Genomic DNA, 8,343 nt, shown 5'->3' with positions numbered 1-8,343 from the left:
CCCAGGCGGGTTCTGTCCCGCCTTACCGCCGCGGAGTGCCCCGCCGCGGGGAGGCCCGCCCCGGCCCCAACGGCGAGGAAGCGACCCCTCACCGGGGCCTTTCAGGGCCCCCTCGGCCCCGCTGTCCGGGGTGGCCAGAGCCCCCCAGGGTAGCCAGCAGTGGCAGTGTGTGCCGTGTCTCTCCCATAGTAGAGTTATTTTACTTTATTCCCTGAATAATTCATATTTCCAATTACTTTAATCTGTACATCCCAGAAGTTTGTATTCTGAAGCGTTTCGTGTACATTCCTGTTTCTCCTGCAATGGATGCCACTCTCCTCTTCTGTGTCCACCAAAGTACTCCATGAGGAAATCTGTGGAGGTTTCTGGATTAAGGTGAAATCTCTATTTATTCTGTAAGTGCCAGGAGTTAAACACTGTACCCACCCAACCCCGAGAGGCCCGTGGGGTTTGTAGCTTGTCTCTCCAAGCTAGGGACGGTGTGCCTCGGAAGCGGGATGCTGCTTGCTGGGGGCCTGCCTCGCCGTGGCACCTCGCACCCTGATGAACCGATTTCCATGGTGATCGTCATCCCACCCTGTGCGGACTGGAAAAGGACATTACTGTCTCTCAGAAACGGTAATAGGAACATAATGTAAAAGATTGCTGAAAAGATACTACCAAACAGGCAATAAAGTTGTATCAGAAGAGGAATGAGCTCTGTGAATAAGGAATTCCTGAGAGTTACCTGGTGCCTGTGCTTCCAAATGCTTAAACAATCTGCTGCATGCTAGAGGTTATTTCTATTCCCCAACACTTAATGGGCAGTAATTATTACAGGTCTGGCAAATTCTTTACTAAATTTCTATGTCAAAAGACAGGACTCCAATATAAAAAAGAAGGAAATGGCAAAATGCTATTTTCCAGTTGCACACACTGAAGTTTTCTCCAGTTATCCAGTACTGGAAATAAGTTGTTTCCAGAAGAACTGATATTTAAAGAGGCCAGAACAGCTACTATTTTCTCAAGCAATCATATGAACAGTACACTCAGTGTGGAGCTGAGAGTCATTTGGAACAGTCTTGTTAAAAGTCTTCTGCTCCCGATGGTCTCGGGATCAATTTTGGAAGAGCTTTTCTAGCCTCCCGGATGGGAAGAGCTTCAGAGTTTCCACATGTCAGATCAGACTGTCCTGCTGTTTGAGCTGCTAATTGTGCTTTTCCTGGCTGCAAGGTGCTCTGCTCCTGTATTTGACTGTTCATCTCAGCAGCCAAACATTCAGATACAGATTTCACAAACAAGCTGGGTTTTTTCCTCATTGTGATTTTTTAATTTTTTTTTAATTAGGAAAACATTTTTTTTCTTCTGAGTTTGTCCCTTCCTCTACCACTTACTGAAAGCTTGTGATCTCATACTGTCTTTGGTAACCTGATCCTGAGATCCACCACCTTTGGTTAAATAGGTACTTTCGATGTCTCTGTGGTTTGCTTGTATTTGCTGGATAGATTTATTGATTATTGTTCTTCTGTTCTGAAAGCTGCTTTGTTTGTTTTCAGCAGTGCTGAACCCATTCCAGGTTATCTTGTTTGTGTTTTTGAAAGTCACAGAAAAGCACTTACCAAAATTTCTGAGTTACAGAGGAAAAAGCAGAGAAAGAAAAATTAAGTAAATTCCAAACAATGAAGAGCCACAACTACATTTTAGTGAATTCTAATTACATCACAAATTGTCTTAAAAGTTCAACATTGCAGGCTCAAAGGTGGTTTCTAGCCCTTCTGTACCCCATGGCGTTTTGTGCACCAGTGCGTTGTGGTGGGAGAGGGTTCCCATCTGGGAGCAGATGCTTCCTCTTACTCTGCACCTGAGAGTGCAACGTTTCCTCTTTGTTCAGAGTAAAAAAAGGAAAAAAAAAAAAAAAGCAGAAACTGTGCTCTTGTGCAGCATAGATCAACCTTCCCTTTAATGAAGTCCACTTGGTTTGTTGGGGTTTTTTTAACTTATGTTAGCCACAGGACAGAAAGGCTACAGATTGCCAGCTTGCATTTCCCAAAAGCCAATGTACTTTAGTGTCAGGGCTTTGGTCCCTTTCCCAAGCGCAAGCATCCCCGTTGCAGGATGTGGTTTCTTGTCTGGTTTGAGCACTGTGCAGAGCAGACCTGTAGATAGCAGCAGTGGTCTAGCGCTTGCTGCTCAGCACTGAGTGCTGCTGAGCATGAAGCACCCCTGAAAGAAACAGCAGAATAAGGTGCCTTTTTGAAAATCGGTGGATAGTTTGGTTTTCTTCTCATATCCTCATATCTGTCAGTCATCATAAACTAAAGTGTGATTTAATAAAGATAAAGGCTCAGACTAGCAGGTGATTTCTTTTAGGACAGTGCATTAGGACAGGATGATGTGCCTACATTTGGGCAGAAATGGTGGGATCGCTAAGCAAGGTTATATTGCATGTGTCCTGCAAGCGGTCAGGTTTCAGGATCACAATGGTTCTTCCAGGTTTTCAAGTTTTTATGGTGCAATTGCTTAAAACTCTTTGAAAGTTGGTTTTTTTTTTGGGGGGGGGGTGAGATAGGTGTAATTTTGTACTTGAGTTTCAATATATATTCATGTAATAAAGGAGAATTTGGTTTGGGTAGCCATGCGACTAATAAAGCTCGTAGAGAGATGTGATTGCTGTAAAGGTGTAATCAAATAACTCCAGTTACTTGACAGAACTTGGCAGGAAAGAATTGAGACTTTAATTTCTTTCCTTTTACCATTTCACCTCACCTTCTAATAATCTGAATAGATTATAGATACCTGTGAACCACCCAAACAAACCCTAAAGGGAGTGGTTTCATCCAAATGAAACTGAAAGGAGCGGAAATACCACAAACCCATCATTAACACTATTGAGATGAGGGCCAGCTTGGAACGGAGCTGTAGCTCATGGTGGGTTTGGAGCTCTGGGATAGAGTTTGGAGCTGCGGGATGGGGTTCATCACTGCACTGAGCAGCAGCGGGTGCGAGGTGACTGCAGGCACGCTGTGATGGAGAGCCCTTGGCAGCTCCTACAGCTTTGCTCTGTGGTCAGCAGGAGAGGTCAGTCTCCCCTAGAGTGAAGTGGTCACCTGCGGAGTGCAGATTCCCTATACAACACAGAGTTGCCAGCTAATTTGTTCCTTTTAAGGTAATTGCATCTGACAGATTTGCAGAGTCCAAGACATCTAATTGCTATTGCACTCAGGTATGATCCCAAGGGATACCATGAGACCCACTAAAACAACTACAGAAATCCTGCCACTGTGTTCAAACATGGTACACATGGTACAATCTTCTGCAATTAACCTTATTCTTCCCTTCTGAATGTGTCACATATTGTCTCGGACTGTTTATTGAAAACAATTTTTTTCTTGGAAAACACTTGACATACTGGATATAAGCATGTTTATTTAATGTGTTCCAAATTTCCATGGTCAACACATTTTCAAAACATGCCAGCTATAACCAGCTATTCAGACAGGAAACACAGAACAGAGGTGAGAAAGGGGATGTGAAATTACCCAGGTTCTTACAGAAAAGGGGCTTGAAGACAAGTTGGGCAAAAGAAAATGTTCCTCACCCATTTTCTCCTATGGTTTGGGCTGGGCAGTGCCTCTGTACCTGAAGATTGCTGTAGTTGTGTTGCTGTGAAGGCTCGTTCCCCAGACTTGGATTAAGAGCACATCTCCTCCTAGGTACAGCAAGAGATGCAACAGCCATGTCCTCCCACACCTTTGTAGAGTTTCCTGCAAAGTAGGATGGGCAGAGCCATGTCACGTGTGAATATGATTACGTATGGGATCGCAGAGATATTTATTTAATAATTCAGCTTTTAGAGTCTCTTAACTCTGTCCTTAGTAAAAAAACCCTCACATTCCCCATACTCTGAAAGATGTGATTTTTGGGACCAAATAGAGTTAGCATTTCTAATCACATAACACTTTCTCCTCTTATTTGTTCAACTCTAGGAAATTCAGCTACCCCTTTAGGGGTAAGTAAAGGAGGGGTTTTTTTTCAGATTTGTGAACTTAAACAGACACATGGAAATCAGTACAGGAAGTTTCCGTCGATGCTTGTTAATTTTTTCTAGTCCTTGCTTGCTGTGTACATAACCAAGAGCCAGAGCATGTATATTTTGAGATGATAGTGGGAGATTAAATGTCTCCAGTTAGAACAGCTGTGTTATTGCATGCGGTTCAGTTTTCACCGATTTAATAATGTGGATAATGACATGAAGATTACACATTCCCAGTTTCAGTTCTGCAAGGAAAACTTTCTAGGAACTTTCTCAGTCCACCGTTTAATGCACACATGTGCTTGAAGGCTTCAATACATTTTTCAGGTCTCCTCAGACACAGCCAAAGTCTCTTTAAAACTTCCCACCTTAGAGCAATGTTGTTCTCTCTAAATAGGCGGCGTGTGTTGCAAATGCTTTTTCTGTCCAGCCAAACCCCAAGATAATCTCAAGAAACAAACCTCAACATCCAGGAATTATCTTTAAATGACAAAACGTGAGTTTCAGTGTCTGTTAGTGGTAGCACGCATGGGGAGGTGGAGGAGAGTGGGTCTTGTTGCCAAAGGCCAGGGCGAGGGGTTTGGATGGGGTCAGGGAGCTCTTCTTGCGGGCCATGTCATGCTTTGAGCCAAGTGACCTGCCAGCAGTCAGGTCTCTGTCCAAGAGGCATCATGCCTGGCTTGGCAAGTCTGTGCGCTGTGATTACCCAGTAATTAAAGACAGAGAGAGGAAGAGGCTCTCTGGACTCCCTCAAATCTGGGTCTGTGCTGTAGTAATCTGGGGTAGCGAGCAGTGTCAGGGTTGGAGGCCTGAACGTACTCACACCTGGAGTCTCACCAGGGATTCCCGCTTCTCTCCTGCTAGCTTGTGAAGCCAACCCATAGCTCTGTCCTGCAGCAGAGCCCAGGGTCCCAGTTCCACATCTGTAATGAGTTACAGCTCCCAACTGACTACAGGCTTGTGTTCAGATCACACTTAAGATTACACTACCTGTCTGACAGGCTTAAACTGGAGACTGCTAGTGCATCCAGAGCATGGCTGAACACAAATGCCGGTGTCCATCAGTATGTAACAAAATCGATGGAGATACAGCATATGGTTTTAGCCTTAGGTAAAAATGTCTTAAAATACAGAATGAAACCATTTAAACTAGAAAGGAGGGGAGGAAAGTAGGAAAAAAACCTGAAAATAGTTTTACCTGCTGTTTCATGAAACTATTTCTTGTGTGTTCTTATTACAGCTCATTTACATAAGTCTTCTCCCTTTCTCTCTCCCTTTCTCTCTCCCTTTCTCTCTCCCTTTCTCTCTCCCTTTCTCTCTCCCTTTCTCTCTCCCTTTCTCTCTCCCTTTCTCTCTCTCTTTCTCTCTTTTTCGCTTGTTGCCACTTCAAAGTCTAGGTTCAAATAACATATGAAATGTATCCATGCACTATCAAACTTGATAGCCCTGTCACTTTATGCAACTATTTATGGATACAGGGACAAACTTTATGAGTTACACTGAGAGCTGAGTAGAAAGGAGCTAGGGAGAAAAAATATTTTACCCAAATAAAATTGTGCTTTATCAGTGGGTCTGAAAACATTTGAATGTTGCATCATTTTGCATTTTATGACACTGCTGCTGCATAAGCAGGATACTGAGAATCTGGGTCAAAAAGGGGATGTAAATTGCTTTCTGAGAACGACGACCTCAACTGTAGTGCCTTTGCCTTGCTGGGGAAATGTGGGTTAATATGCTGCTCACATCTGTGTAATAGAAACCCAGAAGGCATCTTGCTGGAATTATGGATGCCAGGCATTTTCCAGAGCCTTGTCAGAAGCTCAGTTCATTGCCAGTTGCTAATTTAAAGATACCTATGCCCTGTGTCAGAACAATTTTTTCTAAAACAGGTAAGAACCTAACCTTAGGAAGGGTGCAGGTGCTTTATAACTGATATTTCATGGACCCTAATTGGTTTAACTTGTGTTCAATGCACTGCAAATGCCCAGTATTGATGGCTTCTTCTCTTACCAGCACATGGCATGAATGACCATTTGCAAGCCAGCAGCGGTTTCATCTTCCATTCCGTGTTGAGGCATTTCAGCGACTCTAAAAACCAATACTTTGTCACATTAACACCCAAGACCAGCCATCTATCGGGGTCCAGGTTATAAATAGAGATCCTCTCCAGAAGCCTAGTCTTACCTGAGACATCCATCTGAGAGTGCTGCCAGGCATGATCCTTGCACGTCCATTACTGGGCAGTTGCAGTGGACCTCTCCCGCAGCGGGAGGAGAGATTGTGCACGTTGTTGTGTACAGTGCGCTCTCCCAGCTGAAAGAGGCAAGAGCATGTGCTCTGTTGGATTTGCTGGGTGGAAAGTCGTGCTTGGTTGTCTTTGGAGGTCTGTGGGAAAGGAGTATGGATCGGGGGGGGCAGTCAACAATGCCATGTTCTCCTACAGAGCTTTTGAAATGCACTAGCCTTGTTCTGCCAGGACTGTCGCTTTTCTGCATTTAAATGGCATATATTTCCTTTTTTTTTTTTTTTTTTGCAAGGCGAGTGCATTCAGCCAAGTAGCACAGTAGATGGTATTAAAAAATCCCGCGTGACCGCACCGCTTCCCCGTAGCTATTTATTGTACCATGGACTACAACAGCTGCACTGGGCTTCCACGTGACATACATGTCTGGTCTGTGCCAACATATCAGTCAGCCCGTCAAGTCCTCTTATTTATATTGCGACTTTCATAGCAGCAATCTCACCCCGCTTCACATGTTATAATTAGACCTTGAAAATCGGTTCAGATAAACATAACTCAAATGTTAAAAATCTCCAAACTGATTGACATAAACAAGTAAGGTAGTGAGGGGCTGGAGAGTTTGGTTTTCACGCGTCTTTGCCAGCGTGACTTTGGCGTAGTGGACCAGCTCTGTTTTGAATGAAATACAGCTTTCATGTAGTGGTTTCACTTTGCAGCAAAAAAATGTTTTCCTCCTTGGCTAATCTGAAGACAATTAGCTGTGCAAGGAAGGAATATCGCATGGTGTTTGCAGGGTGGTGGTCATCGTCTTTGGTTACGTTACCTTACAGCAGAGCAGGGTTCACTCATGTTTATCTGTTGCAAAGTTGGTATAGCTCAGACCTTGTCAACACTGTGGATGTGCTCCAAGTATAGCCAGCGATCTAATTTCATTGCAGATAGGCAAAACTAATTAAAAGACAGTTGTATCTTGCAATATAGATGGCTGAAATATAAGCTGTAATTGAACAGAGTGTATGACCCAAGTATAAATCAGTGAGGATTTTTCTGGTTGAAGAGGAAGAATTAAGGAATTTGAGATTTGTGATGCAGACTTGATACTGTAAGAAAATGGAGGAGACTCTTAGAAACATGGGGGTTGTATTGTTATTGTGGCCTGATTTGGTTTCAGGAATTTAAGAACCTCCTCTTCAAACTCAGAAATTCAATTTGCACATGTACTGAGTCAATGAGTCTGCTTCTTTTCCAAGTCCTGACAGACTCTAAGACGTAATACCTGGAACCAAAATTTGGGATCTCTTGTTGGCCACCTTTATTTCTTGGTATTTCTCCAATTTTTACATTTAGTGCATGACATGGGTTGGAGGGGGAGTGGGTTACATGTGGGGTCCCAGGAAATCCTAAGTTTGAGACAAGAAGTTCATGAGGTGCTAGCTTTCTACATCATTGTTTTTGTGAAAGTTAAAATTTAATCAACTTCTTCCTTGCTTTGAAAGCATTCGACAGTCCAGGAGTCTATTTGCCAGAGGTGGAATAAAAACAAAAACTCATGGTCTGTAATCAAATATTGAGAAGTGTAATCATGTATAAAGGGAAAAAAACCCACCTATATCCAGGAAATTTTAGTTATTTAAACTACATTTCTTGTCTATAATAACCCAGATCTTTGCAGCCTTAAAAAAACCCAACAAAAAAACATAGATTGTTACTTCAGCCAGTGCTGGCCAAAGTAAATACGCTATACCCACAGAAAGCATATTACTAACTGGTATAAAAATTATATAAGTTACTAAAAAAAGCATAACAGCTTCATATACTAAGCAGAAGACTTCCCTGCCATATTTCTGTAGGGACCATAGGATCCTGCCCATGGGAATCATCCTTGCAGTCCTGTGAGCCAGATACAAGTCGCACTCTAATATAAGCAACAAACATACGCATAACAAAGAAAGAGGCTTGCTGCAGGAGCCCATAGCAATCCGCCACATAAATGGTGCTCTTTTACTTGATAGACCTGGAAATGTGCTATTCAAGGGTTTCGTAGGGTGTGCCAGACAGAGACCTGTGAGCTTTCATGCTAGTGGCATGG

This window comes from Grus americana, chromosome 4 (assembly GCF_028858705.1).
Source record: "Grus americana isolate bGruAme1 chromosome 4, bGruAme1.mat, whole genome shotgun sequence".
NCBI classification, from domain to species: domain Eukaryota; kingdom Metazoa; phylum Chordata; class Aves; order Gruiformes; family Gruidae; genus Grus; species Grus americana.
The sequence above is the reverse complement of the archived record's forward strand: the minus strand, read 5'-3'. Positions refer to the sequence as shown.